The sequence below is a fragment of the Seriola dumerili genome, unplaced genomic scaffold (assembly GCF_002260705.1).
Source record: "Seriola dumerili isolate Sdu_G_001 unplaced genomic scaffold, Sdu_1.0 BDQW01000149.1, whole genome shotgun sequence".
NCBI lineage: Eukaryota > Metazoa > Chordata > Actinopteri > Carangiformes > Carangidae > Seriola > Seriola dumerili.
The window spans coordinates 16,538,116-16,557,768 of NW_019174404.1; positions in this window are offsets into that span (position 1 = coordinate 16,538,116).

Sequence of the window (19,653 nt, forward strand, 5' to 3'; positions counted from 1 at the left end):
TCATGCCATACTATACTATTTTATTTTTTGACATTTTCATGCCTTACTACACTGTGATATTTTCATGCCTCACTATACTATGTCGTTTTTTAACATTTTTATGCCTTACTATACTATGTCATTTTTCATGCCATACTATACTATTTTATTTTTTGACATTTTCATGCCTTACTACACTGTGATATTTTCATGCCTCACTATACTATGTCGTTTTTTAACATTTTTATGCCTTACCATACTATGTCATTTTTCATGCCATACTATACTATGTTGTTATTTGACATTTTCATGCCTTACTATACTGTGATATTTTCATGCCTCACTATACTATGTTGTTTTTTGACATTTTCATGCCTTACTATACTATATTGTTTTTTGACATTTTCATGCCTTACTATACTATGTTGTTATTTGACATTTTTATGCCTTACTATACTATGTCATTTTTCATGCCATACTATACTATTTTATTTTTTGACATTTTCATGCCTTACTACACTGTGATATTTTCATGCCTCACTATACTATGTCGTTTTTTAACATTTTTATGCCTTACTATACTATGTCATTTTTCATGCCATACTATACTATTTTATTTTTTGACATATTCATGCCTTACTATACGGTGATATTTTCATGCCTTACTATACTATGTCGTTTTTTGACATTTTTATGCCTTACTACACTGTGATATTTTCATGCCTCACTATACTATGTCGTTTTTTAACATTTTTATGCCTTACTATACTATGTCATTTTTCATGCCATACTATACTATTTTATTTTTTGACATATTCATGCCTTACTACACTGTGATATTTTCATGCCTCACTATACTATGTCGTTTTTTAACATTTTTATGCCTTACCATACTATGTCATTTTTCATGCCATACTATACTATGTTGTTTTGACATTTTCATGCCATACTATACTATGTCGTTTTTTTTTAACATTTTCATGCCTTACTATACTATGTTGTTATTTGACATTTTTATGCCTTACTATACTATGTCATTTTTCATGCCATACTATACTATTTTATTTTTTGACATATTCATGCCTTACTATACTGTGATATTTTCATGCCTCACTATACTATGTTGTTTTGACATTTTCATGCCATACTGTACTATTTTTTTTTTTTAACATTTTCATGCCTTACTATACTATTTTATTTTTTGACATTTTTATGCCTTACTATACTATGTTGTTTTTTTGACATTTTTATGCCTTACTATACTATGTTGTTTTTTTTACATTTTCATGCCTTACTATACTATGTTGTTATTTAACATTTTTATGCCTCACTATACTATGTTGTTTTGACATTTTCATGCCATACTAACCTATGTCGTTTTTTAACATTTTTATGCCTTACTATACTATGTCATTTTTCATGCCTTACTGTACTGTGTTGTTTTGTGACATTATCATGCCATACTATACTATGTTGTTATTTGACATTTGCATGCCTTACTATACTGTGATATTTTCATGCCTTACTATACTATGTTGTTTTTTGATATTTTTATGCCTAACTATACTATGTTGTTTTTTGACATTTTTAAGCCTTACTATACTATTTTATTTTTTGACATTTTTATACCGCACTATGCTATGTCGTTTTTTAACATTTTTATGCCTTACTATACTATGTTGTTTTGACATTTTCACGCCTCACTATACTATGTTGTTTTGACATTTTCATGCCATACTATGCTATGTCGTTTTTTAACATTTTTATGTCATACTAAATTATGTTGTTATTTGACATTTGCATGCCTTACTATACTGTGATATTTTCATGCCTTACTATACTATTTTATTTTTTGACATTTTTATACCTCACTATGCTATGTCGTTTTTTAACATTTTTATGCCTTACTATACTATGTCATTTTTCATGACATAATATACTATATTGTTTTTTGACATTTTTATGCCTCACTATACTATGTTGTTATTTAACATTTTTATGCCTTACTATACTCTGTCGTTTTTTTACATGTTTATGCCTTACTATACTATGTTGTTTTTTAACATTTTTATGCCTTACTATACTATGTCGTTTTTTTAACATTTTTATGCCATACTATACTATGTTCTTTTTTGATATTTTTATGCCATACTATACTATGACGTTTTTTGGCATTTTTATGCCTTACTATACTCTGTCGTTTTTTTACATGTTTATGCCTTACTATACTATGACATTTTTTTGACATTTTTATGCCTTACTATACTCTGTCGTTTTTTTACATGTTTATGCCTTACTATACTATGACATTTTTTTGACATTTTTATGCCTTACTATACTCTGTCGTTTTTTTACATGTTTATGCCTTACTATACTATGACATTTTTTTGACATTTTTATGCCTTACTATACTCTGTCGTTTTTTTACATGTTTATGCCTTACTATACTATGACATTTTTTTGACATTTTTATGCCTTACTATACTCTGTCGTTTTTTTACATGTTTATGCCTTACTATACTATGACATTTTTTTGACATTTTTATGCCTTACTATACTCTGTCGTTTTTTTACATGTTTATGCCTTACTATACTATGACATTTTTTTGACATTTTTATGCCTTACTATACTCTGTCGTTTTTTTACATGTTTATGCCTTACTATACTATGACATTTTTTTGACATTTTTATGCCTTACTATACTCTGTCGTTTTTTTACATGTTTATGCCTTACTATACTATGACATTTTTTTGACATTTTTATGCCTTACTATACTCTGTCGTTTTTTTACATGTTTATGCCTTACTATACTATGACATTTTTTTGACATTTTTATGCCTTACTATACTATGTACATTTTAATGCCTTACTATACTGTGATATTTTCATGCCTTACTATACTTTGATATTTTCATGCCTTACTATAATATTTTGTTATTTGACATTTTCATGCATTACTATACTATGTTGTTTTTTGACATTTTAATGCCTTACTATACTATGTTGTTATTTGACATTTTCATGCTTTACTATACTATGTAGCTTTTTTAACATTTTATGCTTTTCTAGTTATGACATTTTCAAGCCATACTATACTATGTCGTTTTTTTAACATTTTTATGCCTTACTATACTATGTCATTTTTCATGCCTTACTGTACTATGTTGTTTTGTGACATTATCATGCCTTACTATACTATGGCATTTTTAGACATGTTATGCCTCACTATACTATGTTGTTTTTTGACATTTTCATGCCTCACTATACTATGTCGTTTTTTAACATTTTTATGCCTTACTATACTATGTTGTTTTTTGACATTTTCATGCCTTAATATACTATCTTGTTTTTTTTAACATTTTTATGCCTTACTATACTATGTTCTTTTTTTTATATTTTTATGCCATACTATACTATTTCATTTTTTGACATTTTCATGCCTTACTATACTTTGATATTTTCATGCCTTACTATAATATTTTGTTATTTGACATTTTCATGCATTACTATACTATGTTGTTTTTTGACATTTTAATGCCTTACTATACTATGTTGTTATTTGACATTTTCATGCTTTACTATACTATGTAGCTTTTTTAACATTTTATGCTTTTCTATACTATGTCGTTTTTTAACATTTTCATGCCTTACTATACTATGTTGTTTTTTTGACATTTCAATGCCTTACTATACTGTGATATTTTCATGCCTTACTATACTTTGATATTTTCATGCTTTACTATACTATGTTGTTATTTGACATTTTCATGCCTTACTATACTATGTTGTTTATTTTTGACATTTTCATGCCATACTATACTATGTTGTTATTTGACATTTTCATGCCTTAATATACTATCTTGTTTTTTTAACATTTTTATGCCTTTCTATACTATGTTGTTTTTTTTGACATTTTCATACCTTACTATACTATGTTGTTTTTTGACATTTTAATGCCTTACTATACTGTGATATTTTCATGCCTTACTATATTATGTTCTTATGACATTTTCAAGCCATACTATACTATGTCGTTTTTTTAACATTTTTATGCCTTACTATACTATGTCGTTTTTCATGCCTTACTGTACTATGTTGTTTTGTGACATTATCATGCCTTACTATACTATGGCATTTTTAGACATGTTATGCCTCACTATACTATGTTGTTTTTTGACATTTTCATGCCTTACTATACTATGTTGTTTTTTTAACATTTTTATGCCATACTATACTATTTTATTTTTTAACATTTTTATGCCTTACTATACTATGATGTTTTTTTGACATTTTCATGCCTTACTATACTATTTTATTTTTTGACATTTTTATGCCATACTATACTATGTTGTTATTTGACATTTTCATGCCTTACTATACTGTGATATTTCCATGCCTTACTATACTATGTTGTTTTTTAACATTTTTATGCCTTACTATACTATGTTGTTTTTTTTTACATTTTCATGGCTTACTATACTATTTTATTTTTTTTAACATTTTTATGCCTTACTATACTATGATGTTTTTTTTGACATTTTCATGCCTTACTATACTATTTTATTTTTTTTAACATTTTTATGCCTTACTATACTATGATGTTTTTTTGACATTTTCATGCCTTACTATACTATGTTGTTTTTTAACATTTTTATGCCTTACTATATTCTGTTATTTTTTAACATTTTTATGCCTTACTATACTATGTTGTTTTTTTTTTTATATTTTCATGCCTAACTATACTATTTTATTTTTTGACATTTTTATGCCTTACTATACTATGATGTTTTTTTAACATTTTTTTGCCTTACTATAACATGGCATTTTTAAACATTTTCATGCCTTACTATACATTGTTGTTTTGTGACATGATCATGCCTTACTATACTATGTTGTTTTTTAACATTTTTTTGCCTTACTATAACATGGCATTTTTAAACATTTTCATGCCTTACTATACATTGTTGTTTTTTTTTTTACATTTTCATGCCTTACTATACTATGTCATCTTTTATCATTTCCATGCCTTACTATACTATGTTGTTTTGTGACATTTTCATGCCTTACTACACTATTTCATTTTTTGATATTTCCATGCCTCACTATACCATGTCGTTTTTTAACATTTTCATGCCTTACTACACTATTTCATTTTTTGATATTTCCATGCCTCACTATACCATGTCATTTTTTAACATTTTTATGCCTTACTATACTATGTTGTTTTTTGATATTTTCATGCCTTACTTACCATTTCAGCCCCACAGCATGAAATCCTCCTTTAATCAATCTGAAACTGTTTGCATATTGCACAGTTGTTGCCCAGACAACACTGATGATTACAAGCTCGTAGCCACAAATACAGCAGTGAGGAAATATAAATGAGTGTCCTTCCACAGTTTTCAGTTGTCATATTAAAGAACTGAACCGTCCCCAACACAACCTGCTTTTAATTTCTTGGCAAATACTCTTTGTGTCTATCTTCACCCCTTATGTTACTCTCTTACTGAGGTGTCCTAACACATTGAAGGTGAAATGACTTTTGCTCATTTCAGAGTTACATAAACCTGTGGAAGTATGATAATCTTGTGTGTGAGTATTTTGAATTGAACGGTTTTGTAGGATCAAAATTATCAACCCACTGCAGCCTATGGGGAATCTGTTGTGCCAAATTTAGTTGCTGGGATTTACCAGCACAAAGGGTTCTGACATCTGGGAAGTCCAGTCTGCACTTGCGTGGGTGGGAGAGGAGTCTTACTTACAGGAAACGCTTGTGCAATATAGTTCTAAAAAGAGCTATTGAGAAAATTTAAGAATGGAGCCCTTGCCATCACAGGTACATGATATGTATCTTAACACATATTTTACTTTAAGGCCAGAATTTCTATGTGTATAACAAGCCTGGACTCGCAGACTCTCTATAATCTCCTCCTGCTTTCCAATTTATATCAAACCACAAAAGATATCTCTCAATAAAATCTACAGTTTTAAAACTGAACTTAGAAGATTTGTCAATTTCAGATGAGTTTTTAATATTTCATTATCAGACAGACACAAACAACTTCCTCACCCACCAAGTCATTTCAGTTTTACTTGTAGGGTTACTATAGGTCATGTGAGTCAGACATTGAGGACTTGAGGGCACTGAACTTTACCATAACCCGGAAAGGCAGCCTTTGAAGCAAAAGTATATCTATTGTTCATACAAGCCATTATGAGTGGGGGTGAGAAGCAGAAAGAAAGGTTTCAGGATTTTTTATACACATGTTTGTCTGCACTACAGGGTGCAGACAAACACATGTATATATACTAATTATAAGGGTTACTACTTCTCTGTGTTGTGTTCATGTGTGGATCAATAAAATGTTTTCCTATTACCTTGCCAAGAAGGTTATGTTTTCATGTTTATTTGTCAGCAGGATTAATGTTGAATCAATTTGCACATTGTATGACCATAGGTCTGCAAACCTATAATGGAAAGGTTTTTATGGGAGTTTGAATTTGAGGAAATTGTCCAAGTCCTAGCATGCATTTTGATTTTGGGGTTTGATTTTTCCTTTAATTTGCGTTTGAATTATATTGCACAGTGTGAGTCATTATATGGTCATATAAGTTTATGGTCAATCTGAAGAGGAATCTATCAGAAATTATCGAAACGACTTTAAATTTCATGCCAGTTCCTTAGTTAGTTAGTTTGCAGTGTATTCAAAATTTCATTACGATGTTTCAAAAAATAAAAGTTTCACAAGGTATGCAAACTGTTTCCACCACTCAGTCATTACGCGTCCATTTTGGCCACTTCCAGCACATGTACCGTAAGTGAATGAGTAGACGCCCAACACGGCGGTTGCCATGACTGCGATGATGACTCATGTGACCACAGTTGTTTACACAGTCGTTTCAGAGCAGAGACACGAGACACAAGAACGGGTTAGTTTTTATAATGTGTGTTGATTGCCACTTACGATAGTGAAAAGGTTATGTCTTCAAGTCGTACCTTGGACACAGACCCCCACCTCATCTAACGTCTGAATGCTCTTCCTCCTTCAAGCACCTACCTGCGCACGTGGCCTGGAGATGAAGCCGGAGATAACGGCAAGTAGTGTTTTCAGTTTGCTGTCTGCTGGAATTCCGGAACAGTACCAGCGGCTGATACCTTAAGGCCTCAGCAAATAAAAGCTCTGCATGGATGCATATCACAATGTGTAAGTGGGACATTTTCTTTTGGGATTTGCGTGAACTGACCCTGGTGTATGAAACTGCACTGCCGTCTGCTGTCTAAGACGTGTGGTTACAAACATTCACTTTTAATGCGATACACCATTAACCATTGTTAGACTTGATAAGAGGGAAAAACTCCACCTTTTATTCTATAGTTTGACTGATCCCTGTGCTTCATAAGGCAAGGTTTTTTTGCAACATGTTATGATTGTGGCTTCATTTATATCACAAGTATTTTATTAACAAGTAGAAATGTCACAGTGTTGTGTTCATAACTTATGTTTATGCCTGCAGTTTGCCAAAGCCTACTTATAATATGCCTGCATACAATGTTTAGTTGATATTCTTCTTTAGACAATTTTTTATCATGTCTCATACATTTTACATCATTTATACATTTTGTCATGGATAAAAAAATCTTCTGCTCTTTCAGACCAAAGAGCGCCACGCTGACTTCACCCCACAAAAAGACACTTTAGGATGCCCACGTAAAACCTCTGACCAACTTCTCATCTTTCCTAGTTTTCCTCTTCTTAGCAAACATCGTTGGAAACAATTGTGACAAACGGGTGACATCAGTAAGGTTTCCCATCTTCTCCTTGCTGCCGAGTCCTCTCAGTGGTTCAGTCTTGTGTCTCTCTCATGTTTCTATGTGACCAGAGAAGGATGACATGAGCAGGACGCTCACAGTACATGACAATCAAAAACGTTTATGCTTTGACAAGAATCATCAAAGAAGTGGGGGACATCTTAATGTGGGTATTTCACAGCTCTGATGTGTGTGTTTTTGTTTGTCCAAGAGGTAATTGATGAAAAATCAGACACTGCACTGCACATTTTTTTAGGCTCTATCCAGTCAAATGTAAACACTTGAAACCACTTTCAGTATATTCAAAAGTGATTTTTGTTTTATTCACAATGATTTGTGAGCAAAATGTCAGTCTGGATCACCTGAGCAAACCTTTGAAATTTATAGATTTTAAAATTGAGATAGAGAGCCACTGTGGATAAAAAAGGAAATTAGATCATTCCAGTCCCAATCATAGTTACAGGTCTCCATCAAAAAAGTCCTTTTAATCCAAAGGCATAGACCTCAGGTGTTTCATGGACGACTGCAGCCCCCCTGGACAACTGGACTTGGCGTCCCCTTTCGCCAGCTCGGCATCGTTAGATAAGACAGATGCTCTTAGAGGTGAAATAAAAGAAACAGAACTCTCAGCTACACTCTGAGCATGTGGATCATGAGTCCTCAACAGAGCCAGGGGGTAATAAGGCACCTGCTTTGGACTGTGACATGACGACGTCTTGTGCCTCAATCCTGTTGGCACTGGAGGATTTTTTGAAAATGTAGAGAGCTGTAAGAATAACACATTTCACACATAATGACATGCCCTTCATAACCAGAAATGAGACAACACAAGAAAGGAACCTGTACAGCTTTTGGCTTGCCATTCATCAAATGAGATGTTTGGCTTTTGTTTATACTGGTGATCATAAAGTGATAGAGCTGGGTCTTTCTTAAAGTAAGGAGAATTAATGTATGATGTATGTGAAGCTCAGCAGTGGTCAATCAATTACTCATTGCAATTGTGTCAAAGAACTGTAGTGGGCAGTGCTGACACATATTGGTTATTACAGATCAGACCACTGAAATTAAAGTAGAATTGTGTCCACAAAAGTACTTCTTCCTTGTCTGTAATATCAAATAAAATCATAGTTTAACACTTAATATTCCAAGTGTTGCTGTTGTTGTGTTGTTACTGTTTGCCTTAATGAGCTGGGTATATGATCCCTTATCAAAATCATATTCATATTTCAAATGTTTTGATCTTTTAAGGTTATTTTTTCAGTCGTTCCATATTACTTATAGTGACATTGTAAAATATGAGGTAAAATGTTTTTTGAAAAGGTTTTTGTATAGCAGGAACTAATTCAGGTTGCTACAGTAAACCCCATGTGCAAATAATATACACAAACCTGTGAATTTTACATTTTTGTTTTATCGTATTGGTTTAGGTTTTGTCTTTATAACAGAATAGAGAAAAATTAATTGTCAAACTTCTACAGTGAGACATTTTTTTCGGTGAGCTTTCAAAGATCCCCTCTCTCTTGGTCACGTCAGATTTGTCAGATTTCATATTACAGCTGATATTATAAATGAAATATTGACAACAATAGAAGGTAGAAATGGAACATCGGCCCCGCCCCACGTAACCTCCCTGTGCACAGTGTTGTGTCATACACCTGTGCGCGTGGCTGACAGACCGGAGCTAGTGTGAGGACCAGCAAGTAACTTTTCTTTTTTACTGTGGTGACTAGCCAAAGGAGGTGAGTTTAATTCAGTGCCGTTACATTCTGGCAGAGCCTTGATATTAAATCTGATGGCTGACATGACCTTAGCTCAAGTTAAAGCTTACAGGCGACTTAAATTTAAATTATCGGTAGCGTTAATGGAGTTAGCTAGCTAACATTAGCTAAAGTCTGCATTGCTAACGCGAGTGTCCGCCGAGTTTTTCTGCCGCTGAAAATCACCTTCATAGTTCATTAAGGTTGTTTAGCTGAATGTTGGTAATGTTTACGTTTAAACAGTAGCTAATGTATTGATAAGATAAGTTGACAAATTGCCAACTCCTCCAAGTCTTTTTTTTTTTTTTAATTTATTTTTTTTTATCACCAAGCTATTAAATGTTTGGGCGAAGGAACTAATTAAATACTAACCATAAGTTAACTGCTGACATGTCGGTTAATCTTAAACTTTTAGCTTCCTTCTAATAAATTATGATGAGACGTTTAAAATTTAGCGGGGAAAAGCCTAACTGTGTTGTGATATAACCTAGCTAATGTTTTGTATGCACATGGGACATTTATAGGCTATGCTACCAATTACTTACGTTTTTAAACCCAAGACATTGTAGTTTTGAGGACTGCGCCTTTTAGTTGCCCCATTTAGTTTCATTTAAATCATCCCGACATTTTGTGTATTCGGAAAATGACTTGTGCTGTTTATCTTTGAATTGAATTTAAACCAGCAAGTGAGTGATGAGGTCATCTCTGACTTGCTCGGTGTTAGGTTTACTTCTCTAAGGAATCAGTGCAATTTTGTGCAAACATAGCCAATAGGTGGGGTACAGAAATACCCCATTGCCAGCTTGTAAAGGCAGGGATAAATCACTTTATGGCTTTCGTAATATTTTAACGGGTCCTCAAGCCGTCCAGTACTGAGTTCTGTGAGGTAGTTCTGCACCTCCACAGTGGTGTCTGCTGTGACATTTTGTATTTTTTTGAGACTGTTTTCAAGATGACTCGTACTATGCCCGTTAACCTTATTTCTCCCAATAAGATCGGCCTAAGTGTTGCCACACTACAGACGTTTTTTCTTTGGTGGATCCATGAGTATGGACCATGACTCAATGTAGAGAAAGAATTGGTGGACATGGCCCATTCAGTCCAAAGGGAGTTGCAGCAAAAGTCATCTTTAAAACTTGGGTTCATTTATTAGTGTTGAAACGTTTTGTATCATATGGAGGATCTAATGAGCACAAATATTTTTACTTTTCTTGAAATACTTGAGTATTTGCTGTTGATAAAGTAAAAATATTTATGCATACAGAGTATTTATTTTACTTTAATTCAGCTCTTATCAGTTAGATTACTTATTTATTTTATTTTTGCTCAATTAAGATCTTACTGGGGGTATTTAACTGATCTGATACGTGTGTTTTTGTTTTTCAACAGACATGGATGAAAAGGCACGCTCAAAGAGCACCATTTTCATAAGGCTCAATCCGTCTGAATGTGAACACTTGAAACCTCTTTCTGTGTATTCAAAGATGATCACAGGTGACCAAAAAGCCAGTCTGGATGAGCCAAGAAAGTTTTCAAATCCATTTATAAACTTTAAAATTGAAGTAGTGAACAACTGTGTGAAAAAAAGGAAATTAGAACATTCCAGTCCCGATGATGGTTATGAGTCTCCAGCCAAAAGGTCCTTTAATCCAAAGGCTTTGTCCCCAGACCTTGGGTGTTTCGTGGATGACTACAGCCCCCCTGGAAGACCGGACTCAGGCATCTCTGCATCAATAGAGAAGACAGATGCTCTTAGGAGTGAAATAAAAGAAACTGTGAACTCTAAACTATGCTCTGAACATGTGGGTTGTGGGACCTCAACAGAGCAAAAGGGTTATAAGGGGACCAAGCCACACAGTTTTAAGCAGGAGGAGGTGGTCTTAAATCTGGCACCTGCTTTTGACTGTGATGTTGACGACATGTTGTGTCTCAATCCTGTTGGCACTCATTCTGCTGGAGGATTTTCTAAAAATGTAAAGAGCTGCAAGAGTAGCAGCCTAATTCATAATAACCCAGTCTTAATTTCCACTGTGGCACATGGACGAGAGTTGGAAAAACGAGATGGGCAAGTGGACGAAGAACGAGCGGGGATGAGGAAAGAGATGCATCTAAATGCAAAAGATGAGGAAGCAGACAAGGGTTATTTCTCCATGTCCTATATTAAGGACCCTAAAATAGGAAAGAGCCCCCGTCAGCTGTCCACAGCTGCCTCTAGCTCCCTGCACAGGATAGGTGAGGTTGAGGGGCCACAGGATGAATACCATCCTGAACGTTCATCTGAACAAGCTATGCTGTGTGAACAGCACAATTTGTTCCCAGAAAGTGATTTGTCTCCAATTGTTAGTGGACCACTGGAGTCTGTGAACTCAGATTCCTTAGATGGTGATGTTGACGATATGTGGAATATCGGATCCCCGATATTTGAATCATCGTTGTGCCACAGCGTCGCAGTGAAGTTAAATGCTGATAGTGAGAAAAGTAGACAGGTGACAGAGGAGGTGCGCGCAGCTGTGATGGAGCCTATCGATGTGTGTCACGCCACACACAGTGGGGAGGAAGCCACTTTAGACACCAGTTATGAAACCACCTTACCTCTCCAAGTACAGGTAAGTTGTCTCAGCTGTACTGCCTCATCAGGTACTGATGATGTGGTCCTACCTGCATGTAGTTATGTTTATTTACCAAGCTCATTTTCAAAAGTATATAGTGTGTGTACTGTATGTTCACACCCATGCTCTCTGCTTTTTCAAGGTGAAATCAGTTGTGATGGTTCCCAACCAGCACACCACCAGTAAACCAGGGGCATTCGCTCTGCCACATCAGAAGGCTAAACCTACCAGGCTAAAACCGTATGAGAGAGTTTCCCAGAGTATCGAATGTGTCCGCAGAAGTCAAAGGTAATACAGTTGCTTCACCACTAGGGGGAGCAATACGACCACATCAAACACAATGTGGTGCACTGTCTCCATTTGGATCCTTCCCTTAGAACACTTGCATGTAGCACACTATGTGCTGAATGGAAGTGTGTGAATTTCGGCAGGGTGGTGTTGTCTATAGACTGTATTTAGAGATGGACGTAGCCTCTGACGCCACCCATAGGTTTCCAAAAAGCAGGTTTGAAGCTCAGATTGGGCTGCGCTGCTGATGCCTACTTGGCAGTACCTAACCTAACTCCTGGTCAATCCAAAAATTAGCAAAGAGGTGAAGTGTGTGTAGAACCGAGACTTTGGTGCATGCTGGTGTGGCAAGCATACTCTCACCCACCTGTCACTCAAAGCGATATCCCTCAATTATGCCTATCTTTAAGTTTTAATAAAATTTACACGGTGACCGTTGAGGGTGAGAAGTGTCCAGTGTTCTACATGACATTTTTGTCTGTTTTGAGTACAACATCCTGGTACTTGCAGTGCACTGCATGTTGCCATAATTGTCGATGTGAACACACTTATGCACCCCAAATAGCAAGTGTAAGTACAGAAGAATGCCAAGACACAATGTGGGAGTTTTGGCATTGGTTTAGTGGTTGTAACGGCAACTGTGTCCATCCTTGATAATAGTCATATTTTTACCAGTCTGCCTTTTTGTGTCAAAGTGGCTATAGGGTTGATATCATATCATATTAATCGATCATGATTTTTCTTTCCTGTACTCATATATTGCTGTCTAAAGCATGAAACATGTCTTGTATGGTTGACCTCAGTTAAGATATTGTCTTTTTTTTTTGTCTTTTTTTCAGGCCGACGATGTTTGACACAAAGGTGGACTGGGAACATGGAAAAAGGAGTTATGTTCATGCTGTCACCAGACACGTGACTGAGAAGCCAGGAACAGCCCAAGGTATGAACCTGATCTTTACCAGCAACCTTAGAGAATCACACTGAGAAAGCCTTTAATGGCATTGCTTGCAGTATGCTGTACTTTGATTCGTCACTAATTTGAGAATATGAGTGTAGGGCTGGATGATGTCGTCTAAAGTCTATCACTTTGAAATGTGAATGACATTTTGTTTGTTTTCTAACATTATTGTGATTTTGGAAGGGTATTTCACTTGTACCTCCATCCTTCACTACATTTTGTTGTCCATCAGAGTAAATACAAATGTTTATCTTTTAAATCTGTTTTTTCAAAAGAACACATTTTATGTTTTCTCAAGATGTCATGTCTGAGCTGTTAAACCTGATGACCCATGTTGCGGACCAGAGCGCCAACCTCAGAGAGAGACAGTGGCAGCATCCATCGGACCTTACGAAAAGGTACATCACTCTCATTTGGTTCTTTATAGTTATGAAGAAGTGTGGATTTAAAACAGTCTGAGGACATATCTGTTTCAAGCAATGTAAAACATGTGGATCTGTGCTTATTTTCAGGAATTATCAGAGACGATGGGGCAATATCACTCCGACAATCTCTCTGGATGAATGGCAGGCAAAGAATTGTACAGCCCATAAACGATTTGCACAGGTCCCAAAGATTTTTGAGAGGAGTCCATTTCCTTAAATTTGGACTTGCATTTAACCTTGAAAGAATTAAACTGATTGACTGAGTCCTAATACTTATATATATATATATATATATATATATATATATATGAGTTATAATGTTACTACAAAAAATAGGTACAAAAAATGGCACTGCTTTTCTTTATTTTAATATGTGGTGTGTATTTTTGGGTTGACATTTTGAGTGTTGTGTCTGTTTGTTTTTTTCTCTCAATAATGCATGTCCTTTTGTGTGAAAATCTATGCATGTTTTTAAGTGTTTGACTTTCTGAAAATTTTTCTACTGAACAAGCACTTAAGTGTTTGAAGCATATTACATTACTAGCCATTTTACTAGGTTTGAAACTATGCCCGTTTTAAAAGTGTATGTAAGTACAAAAAATAAGCACCACAAACAGAATTCCTCTTTACCTTGTTTTTTGAGGTGTCAGCAGAAATCTCATTGGATATTTCAAAACATTGCCAATAACCTTAACACTACCACTAGAGGTTAAATTCAAAAATGCTCTTAATGATTTGTGTTAACCCTTGAATTGTGGAGCAGCAGTGACCAGTGTGCCCTTAGCTGATTGGAGGATTCTCTGCACTGTGGTCTCATTAAACCTGTAACCTTATAAGGAAAGTCTAAGTGTTATAGGCGCTGAGTTGAGAACTCGGTCCCCAGAGTCAGAGCAGGGCTGTATTTGTGTGGGGGCGAGACAGTGCTGCTGATGAAGTACTCGTAATAAAGACCAACTTGTTCAGGGTACACTACAGTTGTGTTGGAGAATAATGCTGCATCTTTGTCAGCTTTATTCTACTACACAGCATCTGAGTGTTGCACACAGGTACAGGCTGACAGAGGGGACCCCAGGGAGCAAAAAATGGAACATGAAATTTATCAGCATCGGTCCCATCCATTGAATAATTCAGGTTGTTAAAGTAATCCTGTCTGTACAGCTAGTGGGGCAGCCTGTCCCTGGTCAGCCATCCAGAAGGCAGCGGTGTGTGGGTGTCAGTGAAGGCCTTGTGACACACGCTGTGCAGACTGCAAGGCACGTGTGCAGCCGAGCAGCCACAGCAACTCTCTACACCTTCCAACTATGCTTTTCCCCAGCAGAGTCATGATCCATTTCAGTAGTAGGGAGAATTGAGTGTTTATCTGACATGCCACACAGTTCCTCTGCAGCTGTGTAGGGTATTGTCTAAACAGACTGCAAACAAAAGACTCCTAGAGATGGAAGTCATGCGTGTCAGTTACAAAATCCCTGAGCCTCATTTCACCTGCTCAGCTAAACAGTCTAACAAACTGCTCCTACATTGATGCATAGACAAATATAAACATTATCTAATATCTAAGCTGTTACCAGTTCAGTTGTTTTCTTACACAAGTTGCTGACACAACAGTAAATGCATTTTCCTGAAACCATGTTGGGTGAATTTTGCAGGATGATTGTCTTTCTTGGGCAAATGTCAATGTCTCCACAGTAAAACTGCAAAAATATTGCTTTTTTTTTGATGGAGAAAAGTCTGACAGGTGAAGCCTGGTGAAGCCTGTGGTTCATATGTATTATTCACCAAGGAAAAATCCTGTCTGCCTGGATTTTGTAAACCTGTTTCTATAAGAAAAAAAAAAAAAAGTATTACTTTGACTTTTTGGTTTAAACAATCTCATATTTTGTTTTGAATGTCACCACTTGTACTGTTGTTCCAAATCAAGATCAAACGCTTTTGTGGAAAATATGTAATATTTTATTTAAGCATACACAAGTAAGCATACACCATATTCTTCATAATAGAAGTTGTGTAACCTTGTGCATAATAGTTAAACCATGCTAGCCCTCATTAAGCAATGACTGCTGTACACTTCATACAATGAATATAAACATGATAGCACTAATAAAGCAGTTCATTTTTCTAAACCATGCTTCTTTGTCAGTCTCATTCCTATATTTCAATAAGTCCATAACGAAATAGTCCAACGTCTCTCTACCATTACAACACTGAGTTTCAGTTTCCGGGCATGTTTCTAGTCTAATACAAAATACACATTGTGTAAGTTGTTTTGAAAAATTGTGTCTCTTTACTGCCCGGGTGTCTCATCACAAAATAGTCAATTACAGCTACCAAGCATATTTTTCAGGCTTTGTATGGTACACAGTAGCTTGAGAAAACACCTTGGGCCTCTGACACTGAAAGTAAGTCCTCTGTGTGTTAGAGTGGTTTGTCATCACAGGGCTCAAGTGGAATGTTGAGTTCTTACAGTCATCACCATTAGTCGAGTGTGATTAAAGGAAAGAGTTTTCATCTGCGGTTTGCAGGTGTACACGTAACCTGTTCTGAACAGAAGCATCCGTTGTGGCTGGATGTCCTCACACCAATAAACAACTTGAATCCAAACGATCAATTTGTTTCTTTAGCAGTAGGAGCAGGCCATGTATGGCTGACTGAGCAAACGCCAGCAGTAATGGAATATGCACTCTAATCAGATACCCAGATATCTTCCATTGATCCACACAACATGTGAGACCCGTTTCCGTTTATCCTTGGCAAACTCACTTCTGTGTTAAAACAAATGATGCTCCACAGCTGTTTACCATCATACTGAGGCTGCTGGATTCTCTACAGGAGAGCTCACTCAAACGCATTGATTGTATGGAGAAGCTGCAACCCTAAATGAGTAGTTCAGCATTTTGGGAAACGTGCTTATTTATTTCTCTTGTTAAGAATTTGATGAGAGGATCAATATGTCTCTCATATGAGCTGCGTTGCTCCAGCCAGCTGCTGGTTGTAGCTTCATATTTATGGTATGGATATGAAAGTGGTATTGATCGTCTCATCTAACTGCAAAAAAAAAAAAAAAAAGTGTAATTCCCAAAATGTCAAAGTATTCTTTCAACAGTGAAGTTGAACAACAACCTGCCACACAAGTGAAAGTTCACAACAGCCCTACATTTAAATTAATAATAAGAAATAAATTATTTACAGTGTAAACATGGGAGTGTACTATAATCTGAAGATGATGATACACTAAACCATTCAGTCAAATCTGCGACAGCTTTGAGAGTAAACCTTATGTTTCTAGCTGAAGTTTTACTCATTTAAGCGACTGGGGTGGAGGAAAGTAAATAAAGACTGCCTACAGGGAATGCTGTTGAGAAATATATTGCTGGCAAACTTAAGGCATGGCCCTAGTTCAAAGAAATCATCCGGGGAGACAATCATCATTATCCGTTGCTGTGTGGATGGATGCGTATCGATTGGAGAGCCTGCTACCGGTGCAGTGCTCCTGGGGAAAAAATGGATTCAGCCTTCAGCCGCAGAAGTTGTGGGTGAAGTGCTGATCACTCTGGGTAATGCAGCAGAACACTGTTTCGAGGCTTCACCAAGTTTGTCCTGGCAACAGCTTAAACGTCTGGGTTAATCAGTCAGAAAGGCCCCTCTCCTTCTCCCTTTTTACCACTCTGTGACTTTCAGAAACATTTTAAACCCACTCTTGGCTCTGACATGAGTCGGTGCTTATTGGAGGAGCGCAATCTTGAGCTTTTCCTGTCTTATTAAGAGTGGAAGACGAGGGAGAGAGGGAGGTAGGGAGTGATAAAAGCCTGCCGTTGCATTAGTCATCATTCTACCCACTCCACTCAACTGTACCCTTCATTGCTCACTCTTAACCACCTTTACTGGCTCTCTCCACTACACACTATGGGAGTTGTGACCTGTTACGTTTGTGTGCACACGTGTATTTGTCTGTTTACAATAAGTGAATTGCCAGTGCACCGCAAAATGAGATGGAACAATAGTGTTCATCAATGTTCATCAATGTTCAGTGTATCACTCTGCCTGTCAATAGAGATTTCCAGCTGAATGGCTGTTAAACATTACGTTTGGATGATTAATATCCAGCACTTTTTTAAAAATCATTTCCCTCATCAAAGAGTCTTTTCTTATTGCACATAAACAGCACAATGGCATGATGTAATAGAAATACATTAACAGTAGAGGAGTGCTATGAAAAAGCTCATAATAACAGGACTTTTACAGCTGTGTATTAACATAAAAATCACTTATATCTTCACAAGCAGCAGTGCCCTCTTAAAGTATGAGTCTATACATTTTCCATATTAGTCATGTTTTAATAAAAGGCTCTCTAAAGTGACACCAGCAAACAAGAATGAAATATAAAATGTATGTACACATTAAAAGCCAACCATCTCAGCTCGGTCTAAACGTCAACAATCTGTAATGTTTCCTTTTACTTTGCACACACGTTTAAATATTATGTGAAAGGTAAAGCATATGATACAAATGTGAGATATGAGGCCTTCCATCTTATTAGCTAAATCATAACATATAATTATTTTTAAGGCAGTACTACTGAGTTTGAATCAGCCCTCAAATACACCATTTGCTAAGTTCCCCTACAGTATACAGAGCACAGTACCGTATGGCCACAGTTGATCCCTTATCATTATGTTCAGCTTCTTCAACATGGAGTTTGACACAAATATTGACTTTGAATTGAGAAAAAAAGTCTTGAGAGAAGCCCTTCGGTCTTGGTGACATCTGTTCAGGATGTCATAAAGAAGTCTTAGGGTTGAAGATTGGGCCCATAAAAAGTTTTTTTTTTTTCCATGCTCGCCATCACAAACCAAAGTTTTTACAACAGCGCTGAAATACTTTGCTCTGAAAGTTCAAAAGAGGGATCACCTGCAAACTCAAAGGCTCAGGGTTAATTCCTTCATATTTGTTGTTCAGTTTGTTCATCTGTCGGAACGTTGCATGCTGGGAGGTCGAGTTCTGGACGAAGAGGCTACAGAGTTTGAGTCCTTGCTTCCGCACTCCATTGAGAGCTGTTATTGCTGATATAAGGGATCTCTTTAGTCCACTTCTCTGTAGACATCCATAGAGTCCAGCCCCTTTAAAAGTTCATTAATTAGATGAATGCACTACATTATGGCAGTTCCTCTTCCTTTTCAGAAATGCTTTGAAATTCATCACCCTCAAAGAGAAAGACACTAGGAAATACTAAAGGGCTTATCCTGGACGTGGAATGTAACATTTCAGAAATCTATAATAAAAGCATGAAATAAGTAAGAGATCGTCAAAAAGCAAGTGTGACCAAAATGTTTTGGACTTGACTGTGTATGTGCCTTCAGATGAGAGATGCCTTTCAATATGACTTAATGATTTTCGTCTTTTCTGACAATATTAGGTGATTCAACTGTGGTGTTGAGCCGAGTGATCCATCTAAAACTGCTCTGGCGTCATCGAAGCACATCTGAGAAATGGCTCCTAAATTGGCCAGGTGGAGTCTGGATTCCCTGAGGGGGGAAAACGAGCTCGCCAGAATGAAAACATTTCCCACAGGGCGGCAAAGAGTTTCTGCCCGAAGGGTGGATCTGAATTAAGAAACAAAAAGAAAAAAAAGAAAAAGCGATACCAGAACAACAGGACTGTTCTGGTGGCACCTTGTTAAAAAATCAAACAAGTGAAACTACAGTGATACAGTTGAATCATCTACAGTATTTTTTAAAGTATAAAACAGGGTGTTATGAAGAAAATAACATGTTGAAGATGAGATTAAGGTACAGAAAGTGGATGTATCTCAGTGCCACCCAGGAATGGGA